The sequence below is a fragment of the Rana temporaria genome, chromosome 4 (genome assembly GCF_905171775.1).
Source record: "Rana temporaria chromosome 4, aRanTem1.1, whole genome shotgun sequence".
Taxonomy (NCBI): Eukaryota; Metazoa; Chordata; class Amphibia; order Anura; family Ranidae; genus Rana; species Rana temporaria.
In genome coordinates this window covers 309,928,926-309,947,011 of record NC_053492.1, presented here as the reverse complement: position 1 = coordinate 309,947,011, position 18,086 = coordinate 309,928,926, and the positions used below count along the sequence as shown (strand labels likewise).

General features: G+C 42.6%; 1 protein-coding gene across 2 annotated transcripts in view; it reads left to right on the top strand.

Moving 5' to 3' along the window:
* Window positions 1–18,086, top strand: part of TAB2 (TGF-beta activated kinase 1 (MAP3K7) binding protein 2) — a 114,890-nt gene that overhangs the window by 55,511 nt on the left and 41,293 nt on the right. For both annotated transcript variants that reach the window (XM_040350592.1, XM_040350591.1), the window contains exon 2: window positions 4,681–4,727. The gene's annotated coding sequence lies outside the window, so the exon portion shown is untranslated. The remainder of the gene's footprint in view (window positions 1–4,680; window positions 4,728–18,086) is intronic.

Below are 18,086 nucleotides of genomic sequence, written 5' to 3'. Positions count from 1 at the left end.
GTGTGTGTGTGTGTGTGTGTGTGTGTGTGTGTATGCATTATGCATGCATGCATACATACATACATACATACATACATACATACCCTCCAAAAAATAAAATAAGCTTTTTCCGCACTGACAGGATATGTGGATTTGTGTAAAGACCTAAACTGTGTAGGGACAAGTATATATGTTACTAATGATCATATATAAAAAAAAATGAAACAAGAAAAATGAACCATAGTGATATGTTACATGTGTTAAATGTGCCTGAGTGAAAAGAAAATTGTGAAATAAGTATAGAGTCCTTGTAGTGATAATTAAAAAATTAAATATAAGCATATATACATAATATGTAGTGTCTAACTATAATATATAAAAAAGGACTAAATGTAAAAGCAAAATGCATTGTTCATAAAAAGTGGTGCATACATCCATATGTGTCAGTGGATTCAAAAGAAGGTATAATGGGGCATGGACAATGGGTGTATATGAGGTATAGTTAAATGGCCAGGAAACAATATGTGCAAAATGGAAGCAATAAAAGTTAGTATATAATCTTTTTAGTTTTATGTGTGACTAAAGAAAAGAGAAGGATGGGGGGGAGGAAAGTATACATAATATATTCTAATGTATGAGACGAAAAAGATTATAATCATGTGCATATGAAAGCACATAAACGTAACATATTAGAATAGATAGTGTGTGCCATGCGACACGCAATCTCTATGAAACATGTATATGGATATGTATGGAAAAGCATTCTAACGGGAGCTGGAACACTCCAATATTTGAATAAATGAATAATAGATACATTTTATATATACAAAAAAGTTGCACAAAAAATGGGCAGCTTTCTTAACGGTGTTCAATGATCGAACGGAGCAGTTTCCAAATAGTCGATCAAGCCAATATCTTTTTGATGTAGATCTATTGGAATAGATGTAAACAAGCCATGAACCATGTATACATATATATTCTACCATATAGATTATGTAAGACAATCAACGTGCTTAACAAGTATATAACTCATGTTTTAGTTTGTTTTTAAAACATTCTAGATCCAAGTCTATGTGTACACAGATATGTACGTGCCAACATTAGTTGACCCTTTATGACCCAATACCGAAAGAGAAACATTCAATATGAAGTTCTCTACGTTTCAAGAAGAGATGCATATGATGGGGCATAATATAGTACGTGAGGTATACTTAAAGCGGTGGTTCACCCTTATTAACATCTTTTTAGCCTAAAATGAGGCATAGTAGCGCGAGCTACAGTATGCCTGTCTTTATTTTTTTAGTCCCGTACTCGCAGTGTAATCGTAGACATGATTCCGACTCCCTGCGGGGAATGGGCGTTCCTATGGAGAGGGAAGGTGATTGACGCCCGGCTCTGGCACGTCACGCTCCCCGAAGACAGCCGAAACAGGTCTCGGCGCTATACGGCGCCTGCGCACAGACTATGCGCAGGCGCCGTGAAGCGCCAAGTCCTATTTCGGGTATTTCCGGAGAAGCGTGACGTGCCATAGCCGGCCGTCAATCATGCTCCCTCTCCATAGGAACGCCCATTCCCCGAGGGGGGTCGGAATCTTGTCTCTACGATTACACTGTGAGTACGGGACTAAAAAAAATAAAGACAGGCATACTGTAGCTCGCGCTACTATGCCTCATTTTATGCTAGAAGAAAAAAAAAAAATTTTTTTTATTAGTAGGGTGAACCCCCGCTTTAAAATCCCATGTGATCCCTAAGGATATAATGGGTAGGTATGCCTCATATCTAAAACTGAAAATAAAAATAAAATGGAGATTTAAAAACATAGTTATGGAGTCTATTACAGTATGTATGTAAAGAAGATGATGGTGACAATGTCCCCTAGCAGAAAGCTGACAAAAGAGGTGACTCCATGTGTGTGCATCAATGTACGCACAGAGACTGCTAGTTATGTGGGCGACTGCACGGTGATAAATGTAATGAAACGGTAGCAAAAGAACTGACGTGTGTCTATACACCGTGGAGTTATTCACATGGGAACATGGATTAGATGGATATAGACTCCAAATGGCAGAACCCCTATTAAATATCATGTATTCAAATAATTTTATATTTGTTGCAATAGCAACTTTAGTCTAATGTTTTGATTAAAATCTGTGCAACGGAGAACCCAAAATGGGCGATACGAAATAATAGTATTCGAAGATCATGAACGGTAGGATTGGACTATATGTGGTGTGTATTCCAAAAGACGCGGAGAGAGTATGTGTAGCCATAATTTCTAGGTGAAGGGAAAGATTAGTCTTGTATAATACTAACAAAAGACACATTACACAAAACTATCCACGTCTCAGAAGACACCACCATATAGACATGACTTAAAGCCTCTCCCCAAGGATACGAGGGGGGAGGGAAGGTGAAGGACAAGGGAGGTAAATGCATGTTCAGTCATAATAGTGGGAAACATCCCATTCAAAGTTGAGTCCTCTGGGTATTCTGGAATTTAAATGGAATATCCAGAAGACTTCACGTTTACATGTTGTGTTTTGGCATCATATATATTTTGAAGGATTTTAATCATACATCAGCCACGATTAAGCACTAATGTAGTGCGAAACATGTCGGCTGTCCCTTTTTGTGGCTGTGTCTTGCTGTGTATGCCTACTTTTATTGAATAAAAACAACTTTCCGAAGTTTATCTGGAGTGCGGCTGTCCATTTTCTCCTGAATCTCCTGCAATTGGCGGCTATGGACACCGACTGTTGTACTCGGGTGCGCACCAGCAAGGTAACCCCCTAACTTCCTTGGGAGATTGCTTCTCCTAGGGGGTTATCTAAAGCATTGAGGAGCCGCAGAGGGACCCCAGAAGAAGGCAATCGGGGGGGGGGGGCCCCCCACATGGTGCAAAACAAACTGCACAGTGGAGGCAAGAATCACATGTTTGTTATTTAAAATAAAATAAAAATGTAACCTTTGTCACTTTAACATAACCATGCCTAGGAGTACCTGAGAACTGTAAATAAAGATCACTGGCATTGAGCATGCTTTCATGATGAAGCAGACCACGGGCAGTTATCCTAGCTTCTAATCAAGCTTCTGTTACTGAGCCAGTGCAACTGTGCAGACCGTATTTGCTTTCCAATTGCCTTCTGTGAATAGTGTAGCTCTTGCCAACACAAATTAAATTCTGAATTCTGCAAGCTGTATTCAGAAAGTGTAGTTCTCGACCTGGAGTCAAGCGCTTACAGTCAGCCAGGAAAGTACACAAATGTTAAACAATTGTGGTGTTTTTGTTTTTTATTTTTTGATTTAAATGTGTTTTTTTTTTTTGTCCATCTCAGATTTCTTCAGCTACTTTTAAAGGAAATGTGACATGTAGCAAAATGCTCATCTCTAAAGTTTCTTATGGCAGCTGGAATTCTCTGTTGAGCAAGTGGCCTTAAAATGCTGGCGTTGGCTTTAAAGTAAAACTAAACCCAATAACAAAATTGGTGACCTGCAGAGCTTACCAGTTATTGGATGCAGAGTCTGCAGTAGATTTCTTATGCATTTTTTTTTCTTCTTACTTCCATTTGTTTATCCTGCCAGTTACACATTTTAAGGGTCACTAAAGGAATTTTTTTTGGCTAAATGGCTTCCTTTACCTTACTGCAGTACTGGATTCATGTCCCCATTGTTCGTTTTTGCTTTGAAGTAGCTGTAATTCTGCTGTGATCTCCACACTTCCTGCTCGTCTGTTTCCTTATAACCATGGTACTGGGAGATTTTCACGGTGGTCTAAGCTGTCATTACTGTGTGTCTAAAACTCCTCCAGAACCAATCAGATTCATTTTAAAAACAAAACACTGCCCTGGATTTGTTTGTTTTTGTTCTGTGAGTCTTCCCGACTCACCTCTCACCCGGAAATTCATGTATGTACCTTTTAAAACCGAAAGTGAAACTAGAGGCACATTATATGATAGATTCAATTAAATTTTTAATCATTTTTAAAAGGAATCGGTTAACTTGTATGTCTCTATACCCTGTAAAGAGTCATTTCAGCAAAAAAAAAAAATTTCCTTTAGTGACCCTTTAACAGTATGGCAAGTGAAAGTTGTCACCCTGGGATAATATCTGTGGAGTAGCAGTGCTGTTCCCTTAGGACAGGAAGTGTTGGGACTACAGAATACCTTCTTCTCCTCGCCTTCATAGTTTGTGCGGTTTTCTGTAGTGTATCGGTTACCCCCCATTCGAATTTAGATTAAAGTGATTATAAAACCTAAACATTATTTACATTAATGCTGCTGTAAATCAAAGCCAGTCACGAAGGGGCGGGGCAGAATCCCACTGTTTGTCATTAGACCCAGACAGCGAGGATTGGGAGCATGTGAGCACAATGTTTGTTTGATTGTTTTACCTTTCTGGTGTATAAGTTTGGCAGTGTTGGCCCTTTCTCATAGGTGAAGATGCAGATGAGGCTTCTCTGTGGCTTCCCAACTTGTGGAAAGTCTTTGAAATGATATATTTTATCACTTTATTCGCTTTTTGATTCAATAGGGATTTAATTTAGATTGAACGTTTGGAGAATGTGTGTGCTTTTTTTTATTATTATTAATGCTGTTTTTTGTTTAAATGCACAACAGCATTTCACCTTTGTAGCTAGTTTTGTAGAATTGTTCTGTCTCTATTCATTTGGTAATAATACAATTTCTCTTTTGTCTTCCACAGAGAATGCGGTGAGGGTACAGTTCTGAAAGTCTGTAAGGGCACTTGAGGTAACTTCTGTAACCTAAATATTGTTGGTGTGAAATGCTCATTTGTTATGTGTTTGGCTTCATTCCCAAACTACTTGTACTTCTCATAAAACTACCCGTACGATGCAGAGGTTGTTTAAGGGATGTCTGCTCTTCTGGCATGTAAGCGCAATCATATATTTCCGTTCCAGTGCTTTTCTGATTTTAGTTTTGTGTTTTTATCCTTGTCAGCTGTGATTATAAATATCTAATAAAACATCACTCATTTTTATTACTTAAAAGGTGTATGGTACAGTATATTTTTATATATTTGCAGGCTACAATAAAGTTTGAAAGTGAAGTGCTTTGTTGGTATCCATGCCAAAACTGAATAGTCATTGGGGGAAAAAAAAAATCGAATTGCTGCTTATCTATATATATATATATATAAAACTCAACGTGTGTGTGTGTGTGTGTGTATGTTCCAGCATCACGTCCAAACGGCTAAAGATATTAACATGAAACTTGGCACACATGTTACTTATATGTCAGCAACAAACATAGGATAGGTGGTTTAACCCTTACCCACCCCCATTTGCCATGGTCGGGGTTTTTCTTTAAAGTCCCATTCAACTCTATGGGAAATACATGTTACTTCATAACTTCCAAACGGCTGTACATATTTCGATAACACTTGGTCACATGTTACTTATATGTCCACTTAAACTATAGGATAGTTAATTTATCCCTTAACTACCCCCATTTGTGAGGGTCGGGGTTTTTGTTTAAAGTCCCATGCAAATCAATGGGAAATGTATGTTCCCACATAACTTCTGTACGCCTGGAGATATTTCAATAATATTTATATTACTATGATTTTCCTCCCCAAAAGGTTAAGATAGGAAGACCGGGCAACGCCGGGTATTCAGCTAGTTTACTATAAAACATTGAAACTATAATATTTGACCCCCCCTTTACATCCTTTTTACAGGTTTTATTTAATTAAAAAAAAAAAAAATTGTATAAAATGTTTCTTAAATTTTATATTATAGAGCATCTCCATTTGTTTGTGTTGAACATATTAAAAGAGAAGTATGGTGTGTGTGCTTTTTTTTTTTTTTTTTTTTTTAAAGATTCATCCTACATCTGTCCCCTGCCGCCTCTCCACTGAGAACCGAGCCACGAACACTGCCGACTGCTCGGTTCTCTCACCACCTTGAGCTGGGGCCGCTGACTGTCAGTCAGCATCTCTCCTGCTCTGCTCCATACTCATTGGAGAGCTGAGCTGTGGAGGGGCAGCTGGCGGATCCAGACTGCCTAAGACCCCATACACACTATTAGATTTTGTGCAGATTTTTGTCCTTGGATTTACTAAGCCCATGTAGTGTAAGGGCCTGTATAGGTTTTTGTAAATCTGAAGACAAAAATCTGCAGAAAATCTAATAGTGTGTATGGGGCCTAAGTCGGGATGGCACGCTGCCTCGACTGATTGCAATGACGTCAGCAGAGGGAGAATTTCAGACCGCTCTATGCTGAAAATGGGTCACAGGAGTACAAAACGAATTGCACTCCTGCGACCCATAGTCTAGCCTAAAAAAGATTGAGATGGACTTTTACTTTAACCACTTAAGGACCCCTCACTGTATATATACGTAATTTTTTTAAAGATGGATATCTCGGTAACGACAGCAGCTGCTATCACAACCGAGATATCATCCATCTTTTCAGTGAGCGGTCCTTTAAACGATAGTGGTGGTGGTGTCCGCGGCGGATTCGCCGCAAGATCACCGTTGGCGGCAGGAGAGGGGCCCGCCGCTCTCCCGCGCCCTCTGCCGCTTACCAGAGCCGTCGGCAGAGGCGATCGGGTGCTTCCTCCTGCTCAGCTGGGATACGAGTGAAGGCAAAATGGCCCCCACCCGTCCCCATAGCAGGGTGGAAGCGATGGCAAAACGTCACTTCCGCTCATGCTTCTTAAAGCAATATTTTCTTTTTGTCATTTTTTCAAATGACAATTTTTTTTTTTTTTTTTTTTTTTTTTACATTTTAGTCTAAATATGAGATCTGAGGTCTTTTTGACCCCAGATCTCATATTTTAAGAGGACCTGTCATGCTTTTTTCTATTCCAAGGGATGTTTTACATTCCTTGTAATAGGAATAAAAGTGATCAATTTTTTTTTTTTTTTTTTTAGTGTATTAAATAAAAATAAGAAACCCCCCCCCCAAAAAAAAAATTTTTTAAAGCACCACGTCCCGACGAGCTCGCACGCAGAAGCAAACTCATACGTGAGTAGCGCCCGTATATGAAAACGGTGTTCAAACCACACAAGTGAGGTATCACCGCGATCGTTGGCTAGAGAGCAATAATTCTAGCCCTAGACCTCCTCTGTAAATCAAAAGATGCAACCTATAGAATTTTTTAAACATCACCTATGGAGATTTTTAAGGGTAAAAGTTTGACGCCATTCCACGAGCGGGCGCAATTTTGAAGCGTGACATGTTGGGTATCAATTTACTCGGCGTAACATTATCTTTCACAATATAAAAAATAATTGGGCCAACTTTACTGTTTGTCTTATTTTTTTAATTAAAAAAGGTGATTTTTTTTCCAAAAAAAAGTGCGCTTGTAAGACCGCTGCGCAAATACGGTGTGACAAAAAGTATTGCAAGTATTGCAATGACCACCATTTCATTCTCTAGGGTGTTAGAAAAAAATATATATAATGTTTGGGGGTTTTAAGTAATTTTCTAGCAAAAAAAAACTTAAGTCAGGCATGTCCAAAGTCCGGCCCGCGGGCCAATCGCAGCCTGTGTTCCAGTTTTAAACGGCCCGCCGGGTTATGTAGACATAGATATATATATATATATCTATATATCTATATATCTATATATATATATATATATATATATATATATATATATATATATATATATATATATATATATATATATATATATATATATATATATATATATATTCTCTTTTGTGGCCCCTGACGATCTCCCAGCCCCAGGGGCCACAAAAGATGTATATGCCTTGAATGGGACAGGGAGGAGGCAGGACGAGTACCGCCGCTGTACACACAGGAGTATTTCCTGTTTACGGGTGGCCTCTGTAAAAGGAAGTCTTGCGCTTCCATTGGATGACTGTTCTGTCCATCAAAAGAGGTGGGACTTTCTATTAAAGAGGCCACTGTGTAAACAGGAGATTCTCCTGTAATTTTTGGTGCTTGTGAGTGCATTCCTGGCAAATCGTGATGGGTGCATTCCTGGCAATGGTGAGGCTACATTCATGGCAATGGTGGGTCTACAGATTGGCACTTGTGAGGCTGCAGATGGGCACTGACCCTTATTTTGCTTCACAGTTCTTTAATAAATGTATTTATTTTTCCTGAAACTTCCCTCTTAAAGTGAATAAATACGGTATATCCAAATAATACGCCCAAGCTCATCTCTTCACGCCACAAAGGCAAGAGAATTATTGTTGGGCATTGTATTAGTGCTCGGAGGAACACACTTGGACCGAATTTTAATGGTTCAAAGAATGTCAGGCAAAATGGTCGGCCCTCGCGCATGTTCACTTCATCAAATCTGGCCCTCTTTAAAAAAAAAAGCTTGGACACCTCTGCCTTAAGTGGTTAAACTTTCTAATAAGAAACCCAGGCTCTACCGGCTTGCTTGTGTCTGTTTAATATTGCATACAGGAGGGGGGGGGGGGTGTGTATGTCATTCGGCTGTTTGTTGTGAATTCATAGGCTACCTGTGGACTGGAAGTTGAAAGCATCACACTTTTTTTTTTTTTTTTATCTGAGATATTTTTTAAAACGTAAGTTTTTAGGTATTTTTTTTCAAATCCGCACAAGGGACTGTACTTGTATACCATTTTATATGTCCCTTGTGCTGTTGCCGACTGTCCAAGTGGAAATCTAAAGTCCCCTGACACCCCCCCCCCCCTCAACTTGACCATTCCCTTGATCTTTTCATGCTGCGGAAGTTAATAGACCTGTTTATCAAGTTATCAAGAATGCTGACTATTCCTGTCCTTTTCTGCTCCCTTACTCCATTCATAGAAGCTGTACTAAAGATTTCATGAATGAAAAGCAATCCTATAAATGGAGGGAGAATGGATGCAAGAAACATCTGCTTCCTCTTGGGGCAAAATCGTCGAACATATTCGGCACTCCTTAGAGGTCCAGTGCTCATATTAACCCCCACAGCATCAGATTATGACTGCAGTGGTATGCGGGAAGGTGGAGGATTTGGATTTCAGGACAGCTGGTTCCAACACATGGGAGACTTTTCTCATTTACTGTTAAGTGTTGGTCCGCTGACGTGCTGTCTAAACAGGCCCTGGCAGATTTGCCTTTCAAGGTGGATATCTCTTCAGTGTTACCTTGCATGACATCATCAAGAACTTTACTGGCAGAAGGGGTACTTTCCTCCCACAGGCCTAGAAGGGAAACCAACTGGGACATTTGTGCTGTCCGTCCTTCTCTGCACACAAGACTTTTTCGTTCTGGCTCCTCGGACAAGGACTCCAAGCCCTTCAAGGTCCCCATGGGGTGGTGCCAAGCCCTCCTAGACTCACAGGACCCCGAAGCCATAGAATAAGTCCTCCTCTGCATGAAGGCTTGCCCCACCCGATTACAGGGTTGGGGTTGGCTTTCTCAATTTGCAGGCCATTTTCCTCCCTCATCTTCAACAACTGCGTCCACAAGTTGATTGTGTCCGGCTACAAAATAAAATTCCTCCCGCCCAGTGTTCGCTTGCCGTCTCTGTATGAGGCATTGTAGAATTTTCGAACTCCGGGGCGTGTTTGCCCTGGCACCAGAGCTAGAGAGGTTTCTGGGGTTTTATTCCAGACCTGTTTACTGTTCCGATGAGGCACAGTTTGCCTGATCCTAAGACATCAAAGCCCTAAACTGTTTAGTGTGGCTGCAGAAGTGAATTAACCACTTTAAGTACCAAGCCTCTTTCTAAGATTTGGTGTTTACAAGTAAAAATAAAAAAAAATTTTGGTAGAAAATTACTTGGAACCCCCAGACACTATATATATTTTTTTTCCAACACCCTAGAGAATAAAATGGCGGTCGTTGCAATATTTTCTGTCACACAGCGGTCTTACAAGCGCACTTTTTTTGGGGAAAAAATGCACTTTTGTTTAATTGTGAAAGATAATGTTATGCCGAGTATATTGATACCCAACATGTCATGCTTCAAAATTGTCCCCGCTCGTGGAATGGCGACAAACTTTTATTCTTAAACATCTCCATCGGCAACATTTAAAAAATTCTACAGGTTGCATGTTTTGAGTTGCAGAGGAGGTCTAGGGCTAGAATTATTGCTCTCGCTCTACCGATCGTGGCTATGACTCGCGTGTGGATTTCATATGTGGGCACTGCTCACGTCTACGTTCGCTTCTGTCCGCGAGCTCTGTGGAACAGGGCGCGTTTAAAACTTTTTTATTATTGTTTATTTTACTTTTAATTTTTTTACACCGTTCTAAAAAAAAAAAAGTAACTTTTATTCCTATATGTAAACATCCCCTTTTAATAGAAAAAAAAGCATGACAGGACTTCTTAAATATGAGATCTGGGGCCAAAAAGATCTCGTATGTCATATTTACACTAAAATGCAATAAAATAAAAAAAGTCGCTTTTTAACCACTTGCCGACCGGCCACCGCCGTTATACGTCGACAAGTTGGCTCGGCTGGGCGAGAGCACGTAGTATGACGTCCTCTCTCCCAGCCGCCACTAGGGGGCGCGCGCTCGCCCCCGACTCCCTTGCGTGTGCCCGGCGGGCGCGATCGCCGCCGGGCACACGCGATGGCTCGGTACAGAGTGGGGACCGGGAGCTGTGTGTGTAAACACACAGCTCCCGGTCCTGTCAGCAGGGGAAATGCTGATCTTCGGTTCATACAATGTATGAACCGAGGATCAGTGTTTCCCCTAGTGAGGCCACCCCCCCCCCACAGTAAGAACACACCCAGGCATACTTAACCCCTTCCCCGCCCCCTAGTGTTAACCCCTTCACTGCCAGTGGCATTTTTATAGTAATCCAATGCATTTTTATAGCACTGATTGCTATAAAAATGCCAATGGTCCCAAAAATGTGTCAAAAGTGTCCGAAGTGTCCGCCATAATGTCGCAGTACCGAAAAAAAAAATCGCTGATCACCGCCATTACTAGTAAAAAAAATATAATAAAAATTACATAAAAATACCCCCTATTTTGTAAACGCTATAACTTTTGCGCAAACCAATCAATAAACGCTTATTGCGATTTTTTTTTTTTTTTTTTACGAAAAATATGTAGAAGAAAACGTATCGGCCTAAACTGAGGAAAAAAAAAAGTTTTTTTATATATTTTTGGGGGATATTTATTATAGCAAAATGTAAAAAATATTCATTTTTTTCAGAATTGTCGCTCTATTTTTGTTTATAGCGCAAAAACTAAAAACCGCAGAGGTGATCAAATACCACCAAAAGAAAGCTCTATTTGTGGGAAAAAAAGGACGCCAATTTTGTTTGGGAGCCACGTCGCACGACCGCACAATTGTCTGTTAAAGCGACGCAGTCCCGAATCGCAAAAAGTACTCTGGTCTTTGGGCAGCAGTATGGTCCGGGGGGTAAGTGGTTAAGAGCATTAACGTTTTGATGTCACTTCCGCCCTGCAGTGATATGGAGATGGGTGGGCTTTTTCCCCTCACTCCTCTCCATGCCACTGACGTGAAAGGATCAGTTTTTGCTCCGGTAAGCGTCTGATAAAAGTGATCTTGCGGTAAATCTGCGCACTCTTGAAGAGGATACCATGGTTATGGCAGCTAGCCATAGCAACGTAAATTGACTGACGGTCTGGAAGTGGTTACATTTTATTTTTTTATTTTTTTTATTATTGGTCTTATGTAATCACAATTTTTGAGATACTGAATATTAAGTTTTCACTAGCTGCAATCCATAATTCTCAAAATTTTAAAGAAATGCTTGAAATATATCGCTGTGTGTGTAACGCATCTATATAAATTGAGTTTCACTTTTTGAATTGAATTACTGAAATTAACTTTTTGATGATCTAATCTTATGAGATGCACGTGTGTGTGTGTGCATGTGCGTGCGCGCGCACTCTTGAAAAAGTATTCATACCCCTTGAAATGTTCCACATTTTGTCATGTTACGACCAAAAACGTAAATGTGTGTTTTTTTTATTGGGATTTTATGTTATGGACCAACACAAAGTGGCATATAATTGTGAAGTGGAAGGCAAATGATAAATGGTTTTCCATTTTTTTATTTTTTTTTACATATATGTGAAAAGTGTGGCATGCATTTTTGTATTTATCCCCCTTTAGCCCAGCTGGCAGTCCCGAATTCGGCCGCGATTACAGAGACATCTGTGCAGGTTTCTGCACAGATGTCAATGCAAATTGCAACCTGAATTCGCAAAAAGTAGTACAGGAACTACTTTTTGAAATCGGTGCAGGGCCGCAATTGTCGGCAGCGGTTCCATTGACATCTCAAATCGTACCAGTGTGAACCAGGCCTTACTCTAATACCCTTAACTAAAATCTAGTGGAACCAATTGCCTTCAGAAGTCGCCTAATAAGTAAATAGAGTGCACCTGTGTGTAATCTATTCTCTGTATAAATACAGCTGTTCTATGAAGCCCTCAGAGGTTTGTTACCTTGGTGAACAAACGGCATGATGAAGGCCAAGGAACACACTAGACAGGCCAGGGATAAAGTTGTGGAGAGGTTAAAAGCCTCGTACACACGGTACGATTGTTGGACGACGAGCTTCTGATTTTTGTCAAAAAAGGATCTTGTCGAGCATACGAACAGTGCGCAAATTGTCGTTTGACAAACACGAACGTAGTGACGTACTATGAGTGTATGAAGAGGAAGTTAATTTCCCTTATCGTCTTTCAGGACAGCACCTTGAGAGAGTGGCTCCACCCACTTGACAGGAAACTCACCTCCACCAAACTTCTTAAAAGGGAGGCTCCTTCCACTTATCAGTCTTTGTGTTTCCTCCGGCGGGAACATGTGGGAGTTGGGAGCTCTCTAGGTACTACCTGAGAGGTCTTATCTCCCTACTCCACCTGTTTTTTTCTTTCTTCAGAGAGTCCGTTCCTCCCATTCACTGGATAGAGAGTGCCTTGTGCATGGGCTCCTTCTCCCTCATCGGTGCTCAGTGAGCCAGGGACTGCTCCGGGATACTGCTCCTTGGCAAGGTAGAAGGCGCAGACATCTTTTTTCCTGTCCGGGCAGCCGAACGCCGCCGACATCTTGGGAAGTTCAGTCAGGCTGCTTCCCCCGGAAGTGAGGTAACCAGAAAGGGCGGCATCCTATGAGCGGGCGCAGGGCATGGATGTAATTTCCGCCAGGAAGCGCTGAGGGAGGAACAGGTCTGATGCCTTGTTAGCTGGTTCTGGTCCGGTGCAGTGGCGCTAGTGCAGTCCAGTTTGGCCACCAGCATCATGCTGCTGCCTCAACATGGGCGCAGGATCCGCAGCGAGTGGAACAGGCACTGGCACCAGCAAGGTCCAGGTAAGGGGGTAGACTGAGGTTCTACCCTCATTTACTATGGGGTCTCTCTCTAGCTCTCTTCTCCCTTGGGGGGGGGTATAATCGCCCCCCCCCCCCCTGGTGGCGGGGGCCTGTTTGGGCACATGAGTGTAGTGGATCCCTCACTTTGCACCTGTGGTGAGCATCTTGATTGGTTTTCAGGCTGACTCAAATGGATGGTTTCTTTTTTTTTTTTTTTTTTTTCCCCTAAACTATCTGAAGGCTGGAAAAAAGCTTTGTCAGACATGTATTGACTCATTAGTGAAGGAGGAAGCGTCTGCCGCTTGCAGCGACATAATCGCATCTGTTAAAGAATTGAATGCTACTATTCAGTCCTTTTAAGTCCTCACTCACGAAACCATCCGTGAGACAGACCTCTACCTCACAATCCTCACTGTTAGTGCCTGTAGTGGAGGCAGAAGAGAGTCCTCTGAACCAGGAAGGTCCTTCCCCCTCACATTCTCAAGAATCAGATGAGGATGAGCTGGAGAATATGTCTTCAAAATATAAATTGTCTTTGGAACAAGTTGATGCCTCCTAAAAGCTATTCATGCAACTTTGGCATTAGAGGAGGAACGTAAAGAATTATTTTTACACGACAGGATGTATGCAGAACTCGGTGAGCCCAAGATACGTACCTTCCCAGGCCATACAATAATTTCTGAAGCGATCAAGAAAGAATGGACTGATCCTGAAAAGAAACCTTTCTTTGCTAAGGCACACAAGAAAAGGTTTCCTTTTGACGTGAAGACCCAGCAGCTCCCTGGAATAAAGTTCCAAAACTCGGTGCAGCCTTTTTCTCAAGATCTTCAGATCTAGCATTTGAGGACATGGGGATTCTGAAAGACCCCATGGATAAGAGGATAGATCAGCAATTAAAGAGGGCTTGGCAATCCATCATAGGCAACCTTAAAACGGTGATCGGAACCCTCCCCCCCCCCCCCTCCGGTGTCACATTTGACACCTTTCAGGGGGAGGGGGGTGCAGATACCTGACAGGTATTTGCATCCACTTCCGGCCACACAGATTCTGCGGTTTTCTGCGGGCAGAACGTCACCTCCCGCCGCCACCCTTTGTGCTCTGGGAACACTCTGCTTCCAGAGCACAGCAGGAGCCAATCAGCGGCGCAGCGCAACTCGCGCATGCGCTGTAGAGAACCAGGTAGTGAAGCCGGAGCGCTTCACTTCCTGGTCCCTCACTGAGGATGGCGGGGGGAGCAGCAGAGTGACGAGCGATCGCTTGTCCTCTGCTGCGGACGGCGCTGGACTCCAGGACAGGTAAGTGTCCTAATATTAAAAGTCAGCAGCTGCAGTATTTGTAGCTGCTGGCTTTTAATAATGTTTTTTTAGTGGCACATCCGCTTTAAGCCAGCAATGGCGACTACTTGCGTCTCCAGAAATATGGAGTATTGGTTGAACCAGCTTAAGGATCATATAATAGCTGATTCTCCAAAGCAAGAAATCCTAGACTTCTTTTCAACCCTGTCCGCAGCTGTAGCCTATCAGAATGACGGCAAGATCCACGGCCCTTACTAATTCAGTTAGGAGGGCACTGTGGTTTAAAACAACAGAACTGCAGACAAGAAGAAATCTTTCCCTGTCAAGAAGAAAAAGCAGACAGGCAATTTTTTTTCCATCCTCAAAGGGCTCAAGAACAAAGCAAGCCTCAAGAGGGGAAGAAAGGTTGGTCAGGGCAGAAGGGAAAGGAATGTCTTTTTCCATCCTCTTGCGGCAAAACACAATGACAACCGGTTGCAGGTGGGGGGAAGACTTCAATGTTTTCTCCCTTTCTGGGCAAGCATAACAGAAAATCAGTATATTCTCTCTATGCTGTCCCAAGGTTACAGAATAGAGTTCTCGGACCCTCCCCCAGAGAGGTACCTGTTGACAAAATCTACCAAGAGATATAGTCGAGTCCCTAGCAATGAAGAGCCTATTGAAGGATCTAATGAACCAGGGGGTTGTAACTCAAGTACCACAGGGGGAGCTTTATCAGGGTTTTTTCCCCCACGTATTCATGATAAAAAAGCCGTCCGGAAGTTTCAGACTTATTCTCAACCTGAAGCCGCTGAACAGATCGGTCCTATACAAAAAATTCTGTATGGACTCAATCTTCACGGTCAAAAATCTTTTGACACAGGAGTGCTTTATCGCATCAATCCTACGAGATGCCTATCTGCATATCCCCCCATAACCCCCCAAAAATTTCTAAGATTGGCAGTAAACATGGGAAAAGAGGTCGTGCACCTACAATTCAAAGCCCTCCCCTTCGGCCTTTCCTCGGCTCCAAGAATATTTACAAGGGTCATGGCAGAGGCCCTCGCTCCTTTTCGCGTACATGGGGTAATAGTAATTCCATACCTGGACGACCTGCTCTTCTTTGCCCCCTCCAGGGAGAAATTGTTGGAGGATCTCGAAAGGGCTCGCAGTCATCTAGAGGCATTGGGCTGGATCATAAATATGGAAAAATCTAATTTCAACAAAACCTAAGAGGCACAATTTCTGGGGTATCAGATAAGCTCAGTGGAGCAAAGAATTTTTCTCCCAAAAGACAAAAAACTAAAGATACTAAGGGTCGTAGCCTCCTTGCAGACAAATCAAGAGCTATCAGTCAGACAAGTAATGTCAGCTCTGGGAACCCTTGCCTCATGTATGCAGGCGGTGCAGTGGGCAAGGCTTCACTTCAGACCGCTTCAGAGTTTCCTTCTGAAAATATGGGATCACAGGACAGAATCTCTGGAGGCAAAGGTAAAAATCCCCACCAAAGTAAAACGATTGCTTTGGTGGTGTTATGGTCATTTCCAATAGAAAGAGTGGTAACGACAGATGCCAGCCTATGGGGATGGGGGGCACACCTGGGTCAGAACTATGCTCAGGGTGTTTGGTCCCGGTCAGAAGCAGAAACGTCCTCCAATTGGAGAGAACTAAGGGCAGTGGCCTTAGCTTTGGATGCCTTCTCCGCAGACCTTCAAGGTGCCCATGTTCAAGTCTTCTCCGACAATGCCACTACTATAGCCTACTTAAACAGGCAAGGAGGCACAAGAAGCAAGACACTTCAGCTTCTCGCCTCAGACATCCTAAACTGGGCAGAAAATCATTCACTGTCCTTATCAGCAGTCCACCTCAAAGGCACTTTAAATATAGTGGCGGATTTTCTAAGCAGAAGACGGATTCAGGAAGCAGAATGGACCCTAAATCCGCAAGTCTTCACATTGATCACACAAGCATGGGACCAACCACAAATAGACCTATTTTGCGTCAGAAGAAAATACGCAACTTCCGATCTTTTTCTCCATTCACAGAAACGACAGTTCCCAGGGAACAGATGCGTTAATACAGCCTTGGAACTTCTAGCTGGCTTACGCCTTCCCTCCATTTCAACGAATTCCGTTGGTACTGAGGAAGATTCAGAAGGAGAAGGTGGAAGTAATTCTAATTACTCCATTCTGGCCAAAAAGGGCTTGGTTTACCACCATTCTTCGAATGGCAGTCAGGCCGCCTTGGCAGGACTTCTACAGGGTCCGATATGCCATCCGGAGGTGGCCTGTCTAAGCCTCACGGCGTGGTATCTGAGAGGCAGTTATTGAGACGAAAAGGTCTGTCTCGACCACTTGTGACTACCTTACTTTCCAGTAGAAAGGTGGTTACCAGGAAGATCTATGCTAAATACTGGAAGGTCTAAAACTCCTGGTGTCACTCGTCTAATAGAGTGGTGAAAAATCTAGTGTCCATTCTGGAATTTCTTCAGAATGGAGCAGAAAAGGGCTTGTTAGTCAGTACACTTAAAGTGCAGATAGCCGCATTGGGAGTTTTTCTGGAAAGGCCTATATCTTCAGATCCATTAGTGTCAAGATTTTTCAAGGCGCTTTCTAGGTCCAGACCAGCTCCCGTGCGACACTTCTCCAGTTGGGATTTGTCAGTGGTTTTTCAGTCACTATCTAAGGAACCCTTTGAACCGCTACAAGACATTTCTCTGAAGTACCTTACTCTCAAAACGGTGTTCCTAGTGGCAATTACGACAGCCAGAAGAATCGGTGAGCTGCACGCCCTGTCAATAAAGAAACCCTTCCTATCCGTCTATACGGACAGGGTTGTACTAAAGACCGATCCAGCCTTTCTACCAAAAGTGGCGCCAGCCCTCAATCCGTCACAGGAAGTTGTCATACCAACCTTCTGCCCTAGCCCATCAGGGGAGAAGAAACACCAATTTCACATTGGATGTGAGAAGAACCTTACTACATTACCTTGAAGTGACCAAGGATTTTCGATCTTCAGACTCCTTGTTCATACTTTTTTCAGGGAAAAAGGGCCACCAAGCGTCTAAAGGGTTAAAAGCTAGATGGCTGAAAACCACTATTATGGAAGCCTACTCCCAAGCAGGGCTATCTCCCCCATTGGGAATTAGAGCACACTCTACTAGAGCTCAGGCCACTACATGGGCAGAAATAGCTGGTGCCACCCCAGATCAAATCTGCAAGGCGGCTACGTGGTCAAGTTACCTTGCGTTCGTCAGTCATTACAGACTGGATCTTCTGTCAGCAAGCGATCAGGCTTTTGGCAGAAAGGTCTTGCAGGCTGTGGTCCCTCCCTAAGTGGGTAAGTCTCTGTCATCCTCTCAAGCTGCTGTCCTGAAAGACGATCAGGGAAAAGTCAAGTTAGACTTACCGGTAACTTGTTTTCCATGAGTCTTTCAGGACAGCAGCAACCTGCCCTTTATTGTTTTAAATATTATGCTGTGACTAATGAATACTCTGATTATGTGTTCCAGCTTGGGCCGGAGGTTTCTCTACTACTACTAAGTGGAAGGAGCCTCCCTTTTAAGAAGTTTGGTGGAGGTGTGT